The 10,247-nt window shown below is 43.4% G+C and overlaps 3 non-coding genes across 3 annotated transcripts; all 3 read left to right on the top strand.

The window, feature by feature from the left end:
• The first annotated feature begins 7,206 nt into the window (after positions 1-7,206).
• On the top strand, positions 7,207-7,279 carry TRNAT-UGU (transfer RNA threonine (anticodon UGU)). Its single transcript has one exon. It is a non-coding gene; the product is annotated as a tRNA-Thr (tRNA).
• A 1,462-nt stretch (positions 7,280-8,741) lies between these two features.
• Positions 8,742-8,831, top strand: TRNAY-GUA (transfer RNA tyrosine (anticodon GUA)). Its single transcript is given in 2 exon segments — positions 8,742-8,778; positions 8,796-8,831. It is a non-coding gene; the product is annotated as a tRNA-Tyr (tRNA).
• Positions 8,832-9,967: 1,136 nt separating this feature from the next.
• On the top strand, positions 9,968-10,039 carry TRNAP-UGG (transfer RNA proline (anticodon UGG)). Its single transcript has one exon. It is a non-coding gene; the product is annotated as a tRNA-Pro (tRNA).
• The last annotated feature ends 208 nt before the right edge of the window (positions 10,040-10,247 follow it).

Raw genomic sequence — 10,247 nt, forward strand, 5'->3', positions numbered from 1 at the left:
CTCCTTTCCCAGTTTGGAACCAGTCTGTTGTTCCATGTCCAGTTCTAACAGTTGCCTCTTGACTTGTGTACAGGTTTTTCAGAAGGCAGATCAGGTGGTCTGGTATTCTCATATCATTAAGAATATTCCACATTTTGTTGTGATCCACACAGTCAACGGCTATAGAGTAGTCAATGAAGCAGAAGTACATGGTTTTTTCGGGGGGGGAGGATTCCCCTGCTTTTTCTGTGATACAGCTTATGTTAGCAATTTGATTTCTGGTTCCTCTGCCTTTTCTAAATCCAGCTTGTACGTCTGAAAGTTCTCGGTTCACGTACTGCTGATAGTGTACTAAAACTGCTGATGGTATGCTAACACACTGAATTCTAAAAACAAGATAAAGCACTTTATAATTAAGTGTAATAGAATCTCCTTCCCTTTTTCTTTTCCATCTCTTTCAGTTCTTTCTTTGTATCTTTTGTAGCATTTCCAAAAGGTGGACATAGACATAGATAGGAAAACAGAATTTAGAAGTAACTCTGGAAGATTAAAAAAATAAAAGGGTGCATTCTTTCAACAATATATCATATAAGATGAAGAAATTCGGGAAAGACAGAACAGTCTGATAATTTCATAACTGATTGAGTGTAGTTGAATGAGTAATGGCACTCTGGATGCTTACTTCTGGGTGCTAGGGAACACCTCCATTACATGTGTCCTGTTCAAAATCCTGAGAGAGAGAGTGAAGAAGAAGGAATAGCAAAGATGAAAAAGGTTCATAGGTTTCAGAGGGGAAACGAGAGGAAATCTACTTGGTAAAAAAGCAAAGATACTGTGAATTAGAACATTGAGATCATCTTTCCAGGATAAGTAGTGTTTGACAGGTATGGAGAAATGGAAAATCATTCTAGTTGAAGAAATAATTAACAAATGATCACAACTGGAAAAGGTGTGAGTTATATTTGGGGAATTATAAGTAGACCAAGCTGACTGGAGCAGAGATCTGTATATGTGGCCAACATATAACTGCCATTTGATAAATATTGATCCAAATATTAGAAGATAAAAGTTATAATGTAGAAACATGTATTAATACCTTCAGTGTTATTTGGTCCAACTAAGTCGCTTCAGTCGTATCCAACTCTGCGCGACCCCATAGACAGCAGCCCACCAGGTTCCATCCCTGGGATTCTCCAGGCAAGAACACTGGAGTGGGTTGCCATTTCCTTCTCCAGTGCATGAAAGTGAAAAGTGAAAGTGAAGTCACTCAGTCGTGACAGACTCTTAGTGACCCCATGGACTGCAGCCTACCTGGCTCCTCCGTCCATGGGATTTTCCAGGCAAGAGTACTGGAGTGGGGTGCCATTGCCTTCTCCGTCAGTGTTATTTTAAGTTGAAAATAATTTTTCCTAAAATAGAAGGGAGAATTGCTGTAAAAATTCAGGGAAGTCTCATAGATTCTGAGAGGGAATACAGTGAGGCCTCTGGAGTGAGTCATAACTAGGGACTTGGAAGGTACACAAGGCTTCCTTTTTTACTATCACTGCTCTCTTTTTTGTGCTTTCTCTCCCTTAGGCCCTTTCTAGAGTAATGCATTCTCTGCTTCTCAGTCCATGTGGTAGAATATGATTGATGTTATAGCTCCTACCACTCTAATCTCCTTTCTGGTAATTGTGGGCTAATTAAATTGGACCAACCTCCTTGAGGAAAAATGATAAAAATATTGGATAAGATTTTACCAAATCTTTGTAAAAGCATCAAAGTACTAATATGATAACAAGAAACAAATAGGCCAGAATCTAAGGAAAAGATGAAATCTGAGAGGTAAGGAAAGCATTAATCTTTGTAGCTCTTAAGACATTTGCTGCTGCTGCTGCTGCTGCTGCTGCTGCTAAGTCACTTCAGTTGTGTCCGATTCTGTGGGACCCCATAGATGGCAGCCCACCAGGCTCCCCCGTTCCTGGGATTCTCCAGGCAAGAATACTGGAGTGGGTTGCCACTTCCTTCTCCAATGCATGAAAGTGAAAAGTGAGAGTGAAGTTGCTCAGTCATGTCCGACTCTTAGCGACCCCCTGGACTGCAGCCTACCAGGCTCCTCTGTCCACGGGATTTTCCAGGCAAGAGTACTAGAGTGGGGTGCCATTGCCTTCTCCAAAGACATTTGCTAATTACTGCAAAATTGGGTTATAGTTTTGGCAGTACCTTTGGGTGGGAGAAAAAGGAAGGGCAGATGCCAAGGTTCAGCACCCACCAAAAGTAGAAATTCTAAGATATTCTTCCAAATATTAAGTTGGGACCCCAGAGAGTTATGCCCACAAGATAAGAACGAATAAGAAGTTAACCTTTCACTTACAGTAATTGTTGTGGAGCTCAGCAGAAATCAGCTGAGCTTAGAAAGGGAAAATAAAAAGAAGACCTTTCAACTTTTACTGCGAAGCTAGGACTACAGGTATTCTTTTTCTCTGATTTGCAGTTTGGCCTTACATCATCTTGGAGGCCGAAGGAATGTCTGACCATGAACTCTTTTTAGAGTCCTTTTGGGCTGATAATGGTTCAGTTACATATGAGAAACAAAAGCCATGTAATTTTTTTTGTTCCAGGAAGAAACTTTCATCTTGACCTCAAAAATTCACTGCTTATAATTTTGCAAAGATATTGAGCAGTATACATTCAAAGATGAACAGTTACACAGGAAACAATTCGACATGAGTAAGAATCAACTAAAGCAACAGATAGCATAATACAGATTATCATAGATATTAAAACAATATAATTGCTATGTTTAAAGAGATTTTTAAAAAGCTGGCAGGTATCTGCAAATAATATGAAATTATAGAATTTGGCTTAGTTGTTTTGAAAAAGAAGCAAAACGTCTAAAATTGAAAATTACAATTTATAATTACGGTTGACTCAGTGGGTAGATTTAACAGCTGGTTAAATACAGCAGTAGTTGATTATGAGTATGGAGACAAAAAGACAATAAATATGAAAGAGAGGTTAAGAGATGAAGGACAGGGTGTGAAGGTCTAATATATAATTCGTTTCATGAATGGAGAAAGAAAAGTAGAGAAAAAAAAAAAAAACTTAAAAAGATAATGGATGAGAATTTTCCAGATGGAAGAAAGGCAATGATCTATAGATTTAAGAAATCCCAAACCCAAGAACCTGACACCTTCATCACTGGACATATACGGGATTTCCCTGTGGAATTATTAACTCCTGGATTAGAGGAGTAAAGAAGATTATTTACACCTCTAAACTGAAATCTTCTCTGGATGCATCTGATTGGTGGAGCTAGGTCACATCCTCATTCTCAGCTGCCAGGTGGGAAAGCAAGTTTTCTAGGACAATCTTACTAATAATATTGAAATTACAAAAAAGTAAGGAAAATGTTTTTAAAATGTTGAATGAAAAAAAAAAAAAATGTTGGACACACTCAATATGGCAAAGGCCTGCTGCTGCTGCTAAGTCACTTCAGTTGTGTCCGACTCTGTACGACCCCATAGACGGCAACCCACCAGGCTCCCCCGTCCCTGGGATTCTCCAGGCAAGAACACTGGAATGGGTTGCCATTTCCTTCTCCAATGTAGGAAAGTGAAAAGTGAAAGTGAAGTCGCTCAGTCGTGTCCGACCCTCAGAGATCCCATGGACTGCAGCCTACTAGGCTCCTCTGTCCATGGGATTTTCCAGGCAAGAGTACTGGAGTGGGGTGCCATTGCCTTCTCCAGACAAAGGCCTGAAAAGGGGCTATTCAGAAAGCTTATTTTCAGGTGTTTGCTGTTTTCTCTTTGTACTCTTTTCCTTCAAGAGCACATAATTCTTACAGGCTCTGACTCAATGAATGACCTCTGTAATTTGATCTAGCCTTGACTTAATCTACAGAACTCCAGACACAAGAGTACCCTAGCTGTCATAAATTCCTATATCCTCCATCTACACTTCAAATCCAGCCTGCCTAAATTTTAACATTTCTTCACCCCTCTGCCTTCTCCAGATACCCATCTCTCCTTTAGATTTTCTTTTTTCAGTATCATTTTGTTTCTTCAAAGTATGATATTTGAGAATCACCCTTCTTTCCTCTTTATTGTCTCTTATTTCTTCATTCATATCTAGCTTCAGCAGACTCTTCCTTTCCTGTATCTCTCTCATTTATTCCTTCCTTTCCAATCCCATAACTATTATTCTCCTACATTTTATGTTTGACAATATGTACCATGGCCAGTCTCTGGTGTTCCCTTGACTTTGGTTTCTCTCTCTCCCCTTCAAACCAATGTTCATATTCATGCCTTGTGAATTTCCCTGTTCAATTTTTAAAGGGGTATAACTTCATTCCAGAATTTTCTAAGTCTCCTGCTAACCTATTTTATGATACCTCACTTCCACAAGGGCTGGCATCTGCCCCAGCCAGTGTTCTGCCTTGGCACTTTAAATGCCAAGGTCTTTCTCTCCAACTTTGCTCATAATTTTTTTCTCTACCAAGGATCACTCTGTCTCCAAACTTGTGTAAGTCTTAACTTGCCCTTAAAGTGCAGTTCAAGTTCCATCCCCTCCTGAAGGCCTGCCTCTGTGATGGCTCACTCTGCAGGTCTGTGAACCTTAGCACTGTTACCACTCTCTCACACTTGACACAGCTACTTCTCTTGTTCTCTTTCATGAAAGCTAACATTCTTTTATACCATAAGACTATCCACTGGCTTCAAAGTAAAGACCAAATCTAGATGTCTCATTTCGCCTAGCACAGAACTGGAGTTCAGTGTTTATCCAATAAAGGGATGAATGAACTAATGAATGCCTATTCTGGCACTAAGACTTGAGCTGTGGAGAAATCGCTAATGTAATGACCTTGGGGCAGGCGTTTGCCCCTTGGTGCACGTCCTAAGTCAAACAGAAAACCAAATGTGGATGTCGAAATTTAATCTGAGAGATCTGTGGTCAACAATTTCCTCTATGTAGAATTTCCCTTCTTGATTTTCACAATCTGCAGAGGGTGGAGGGTAGAAAACTTTCACTACATTAGACTATGTTGGATTGGGCAAATTTCTACATTCTTAATCTAGTGGTAGTTCCTGTCACTGACCCCATATTGCGCTGTCCCCAGCAAGAGACTACAGAGTTCCAATAGTGACCTAAATCAAATCCCTTATGATTATACAGTGGAAGTGACAAATAGATTCAAGGGATTAGATCTTATAGACACAGTTCCTGAAGAACTATGGACAGAGGTTTGTAACATTGTACCGGGGGCGGTGATCAAAATCATCCCCAAGAAAAAGAAAAGCAAAAAGGCAAAATGGCTGTCTGAGGAGGCCTTACATATAGCTGAGAAAAGAAGAGAAGTGAAAGGCAAAGGTGAAAAGGAAAGATATATCTATCTGAATGCAAATTTCCAAAGAATAGTAAGGAGAGATAAGAAAGCCTTCCTAGGTGAAAATGCAAAGAAATAGAGAGAAACAATAGAATGGGAAAGACTAGAGATCTCTTCAAGAAAATTAGAGATACCAAGAGAACATTTCATGCAAAGATGGGCACAAAAAAGGACAGAAGTGGTGTGGACCTAACAGAAGCAGAAGAGATTAAGAAGAAGTGGCAAGAATACAGATAAGAACTATACAAAAAAGATCTTCATGACCCAGATAACCACGATGGTGTGATCACTCATCTAGAGCCAGACATCCCGGAGTGGGAAGTTAAGTGGGCCTTTAGGAAGCATCACTACAAACAAAGCTAGTGGAGGGGATGGAATTTCAGCTGAGCTATTTCAAATCCTAGAATATGATGCTGTTAAAGTGCTGTATCCAATATGTCAGCAAATTTGGAAAAGTCAGCAGTGGCCACAGGACAAGAAAAGGTCAGTTTACATTCCAGTACCAAAGAAGGGCAACGCCAAAGAATGTTCAAACTACTGCACAGTTGCACTCATTTTACATGCTAGTAAGGTAATGCTCAAAATCCTTCAAGCTAGGCTTCAACTGAGAACTTTCAGATGTACCAGCTGAATTTAGAAAAGGCAGAGGAACCAGAGATCAAATTGCCAACATTCATTGAATCATAGAAAAAACAAAAGAATTCCAGAAAAATATCTATTTCTGCTCCTTTGACTACGCTAAAGCCTTTGACTGTGTGGATCACAACAAACTGGAAAATTCTTAAAAGAGATGGGGATCTTACCTGCCTCCTGAGAAACCTGTATGCAGGTCAAGAAGCAACAGTTAGAACTATACATGGAACAAGGGACTGTTTCCAAATTGGGAAAAGAGTATGTCAAGAGTATGTATATTGTCACCCTGCTTATTTAACTTCTATGCAGAGTACATCACGCGAAATGCCGGACTGGCTAAAGCACAAGCTGGAATCAAGATTTCCAGGAGAAATAACAACCTCAGATATGCAGATGACACCACCCTAATTGCAGAAAGTGAAGAGGAAGTAAAGAGCACTTGATGAAGGTGAAAAAGGAGAGTGAAAAAGCTGGCTTAAAACTCAACATTCTGAAAACTAAGATTATGGCATCTGGTCCCATCACTTCATGGCAAATAAGTGGGGAGACAATGGAAACAGTGAGAGACTATTTTCTTGGGCTCCAAAATCACCATGGACGGTGACTGCAGCCATGAAATTAAAAGACTCTTGATCCTTGGAAGAAAAGCTCTGACAACCCTAGACAGCGTATTAAAAAGCAGAGAGATCACTTTGCTGGCAAAGGAACAGATAGGCAAAGTATGGTTTTTCCAGTATTCATGCAAGAGTGTGAGAGTTGGATCATAAGGAAGGCTGAGCACTGAAGAATTGATGCTTTCGAACTCTTGAGAGTCCCTTGGGCTCTAAGGAGATCAAATCAGTCAATCCTGAATCAACCTGAATATTCATTGGAAGGACTGATGCTGAAGTTGAAGCTCCAATACTTTGGCCACCAGATACAAAGAGCCAATTCACTGGAAAAGACCCTGATGCTGGGAAAGATTGAGGGCAGGAGGAGAAGGGGAGAGATGGTTGGATGGCATCACCGACTCAAAGGACATGAGTTTGGGTGAACTCAGGGAGATAATGGACAGGAAAGCCTGGCCTACTGCAGTCCATGGGGTTGCAAAGAATCGGACACGACTGAGCGGTTGAGCAACAACAGATTGAAACGACGTCCAGGTTTTTTTGCCCAGTACACACAGGCACCTTAATAAAGGTCCAGCATAAAAGCTGTTTTAGAGAGCAAGGGACATCGATCACTTACAAGGCCCTATAGCTCAGGGGTTAGAGCACTGGTCTTGTAAACCAGGGGTCGCGAGTTCAAATCTCGCTGGGGCCTACTGGGCAATTCTTTGACTCTTTTTAAAATCTACTTCACCAGCTACCCGCCTCTCTCGCGTAACTTCAACTCCAGCGGAAATTCCGCTAATTATAATTTCCCGCCAGTTTCCAGATGTCCCAAATAAACACCCGAGCAGAACACTTACTTTTAGGTTCCAGTAGTAGGGGGTACGGAGAAGGCAATGGCACCCCACTCCTGTACTTTTGCCTGGAAAATCACATGGACGGAGGAGCCTGGTAGGCTGCAGTCTATGGGGTCGCTAGAGTCCGACCCAACTGAGCGACTTCCCTTTCACTTTTCACTTTCATGCATTGGAGAGGGAAATGGCAACCCACTCCAGTGTTCTTGCCTGGAGAATCCCAGGGACGGCGGAGCCTGGTGGGCTGCCGTCTCTGGGGTCGCACAGAGTCGGACACGACTGAAACGGCTTAGCAGCAGCAGCAGCAGCAGTAGGGGGCACGGGCTGCTTTGCCGCCCTGATTGTGGCAGTCTGTTACAAACTTCGGCAAGTGCTGCCAGGCTCCGAGGACGCCCTGGCTTTGCGGGAACACAGCAAGAGCGATGGGGGCGGCCCGTGCCGCGGCGGGACACAAGGGCGTTGAGGATCGAACCCTTTCACCCGCTCTGAGCAGGTCTGGAGTCCAGAACCAAGTCCTCTCCCCAGCGTCCGCTGTCCCTATTAAGCGTTTGGGAGAATATAGGCTGTCCGACAAGGTTCCATGTTTCAGTGGGTTTTCGAACACTTCAATATCTCAGCGGGAAAATTAGGGTCGAGACTCGTGTCACTAAATTTATTATTGACTCAAAGAATCTGTGGCTACCTCTTTGAAAACCTTAAAATAGTTTCTCCAAGAGTCAATTCTCATAGTAACATTGGGCTTAGCTATGTGTTATACGTCACAGACTCTACCTCTGCTAGTCTGTGGACGTGTAAACGGAAGGGAGAAGCAGCTCGCTTGTGCAAACGCTCCTGGATTATGGAGGCGAGCATGGGAATTGAGGAAAAGGGAGGCCCAGGCCGGAGCTCTAAGGCCCGCCCTTCTTGGCTCGCAGTTGCGCGATCAGAATTGTGTGTTACACTACCTCAGCCCTTAGTTTTCCAATGCCCGGGTGTCTGCTCCCACTTTAGACACACACCATCAGGCCAGGAGGCCCGGGGCAGCGCGCTAAGTGAAGACAACAGGCCAGGAGATCGCCACGGCTTGGGGCGGCCTCGAGATTCACAGGCTGTAGGTACGGCAGTGAAATGCTCACAGGTTAGGCCTGCTTGAAAGCCCCTCTCTGAAGCAGGAGAATCCAGCTCTAGAGGGGTTGTCCGTAGAAGTGTGGATGAAGGACTTTCTCCTAAACTGGTCGGCTACGTGGAATTTACACACTGGCAACTAGTAGGCTATTGTGCCAGAACCTCTGTTTATCAATGTTCTCAATACAAAATTCTAAGTACTCAACGTTCGTGCTTCCTTCGATAGCTCAGCTGGTAGAGCGGAGGACTGTAGTAATTCCAAGTGTGGACATCCTTAGGTCGCTGGTTCGATTCCGGCTCGAAGGAAGAAACGAGTATTTTGGGGGTTGCAACTAGTTGGTGAGCCCTCTCTCTCAATTTCGTGAGCCCTCGCTCTCAATTTCTCACTACGTTGTAAGTGTTCTAGGGTATTTTTCTACAGACCTTACCCCGTTCCAAAGATGGTTTTGTTATCTTGAAAACGGTCCTGTTGGGCACGGTTTTCAGAAGAGGGGAAGTGAGCACCAACTCTTCCAACCATCTGAAGAACTTCTGAGTTTGATGGTCTAACTGAATTTAGGTTGCCGCCTGAGGTTCAAAAGTTGAAGATCCAACACCACTCGTTGGTACTGAATATATATTATATTCTGCGGTCCTTAGAGCTCTAATTTGCGGGACAACCCCCTGAGACCGTCATTCACTCTACACGCACAAATCCATTCCGTGAGGAGATCCTTTTAATTTAGTCAGCTGTTAACAGATTTTTAGTTCCAACAACAACCGAAAAAAATTTTTTTGAGCTGGAGCAGGAAGGAGGAATAGGCTTTGACGTAAATTGGGATGTGACTGGGAAAGAGAATTTCAAACTGTGGAAACAACTTAAGCAAAGGTGGGGAAATGGAACATTTGATTCCCATTCAAGGAAACTTCGGGAGTCTGATCTTTACGAACACGCCCCAGACTGGTTCACCTCCAATAGATCAAAATACTGGCTACCCGTATTTTGATGCCCGTCATTCCTGCCCCTAGGATTTTACACTCTCGCGAAGTAGTAGCAGCCGGACAGCTACACATCCTGGGCATCTGTCCTGGTGTTCAGGACCCTACAGTCTTGCTATCGACCCCGGCTCGGGCCCTCGGGTTGCAACTCGGTTCTCTCCAGGTTCCCTCCAGTCTGGAACTCAAAGAGACTCCTCAGGGAGGGGCTTGTTGGAGCTCAAACACAGGGACTAACGTCTTGAAAAGCTGCCTCTCCTCACCCTATCTGGCGTCTGGAGGGGTCCAGGACGCGGATGGAGGAGGATAAGTGAGGGCAGAGTCAGACATGATACTTCATAAAGAACAGCTAAGCAAAATCAAAGGTAAACTTCTACACAGAAAATAGAAGTTCAGAGTAATCAGGCAGCCAATTGCTGGCGGAGAAGTAAGATTCAGAGACAATCTCTGCGCGCTACTTTTACTGTGGCTCGTTGGTCTAGGGGTATGATTCTCGCTTTGGGTGCGAGAGGTCCCGGGTTCAAATCCCGGACGAGCCCAATTCCTTTTTTCCCCTTCTCCACCCCAACTTTGCTACTGCTGAAAAAAGCTCTGTTCTGTGCAAATTTTCCCGCGTTCCGAACTATTTTACAAAAGATGTACACTGATCGAACATGTGGTAGCTGGAGCTGTTATGTGTGCGGGGTCAAATTGCCTGGCTTACAGGACTCTCGCCAGCAGACGCATGGGAGAGGCAGCCGTGCTCCC

Source organism: Bos mutus, chromosome 10 (assembly GCF_027580195.1).
Source record: "Bos mutus isolate GX-2022 chromosome 10, NWIPB_WYAK_1.1, whole genome shotgun sequence".
Classification (NCBI taxonomy): domain Eukaryota; kingdom Metazoa; phylum Chordata; class Mammalia; order Artiodactyla; family Bovidae; genus Bos; species Bos mutus.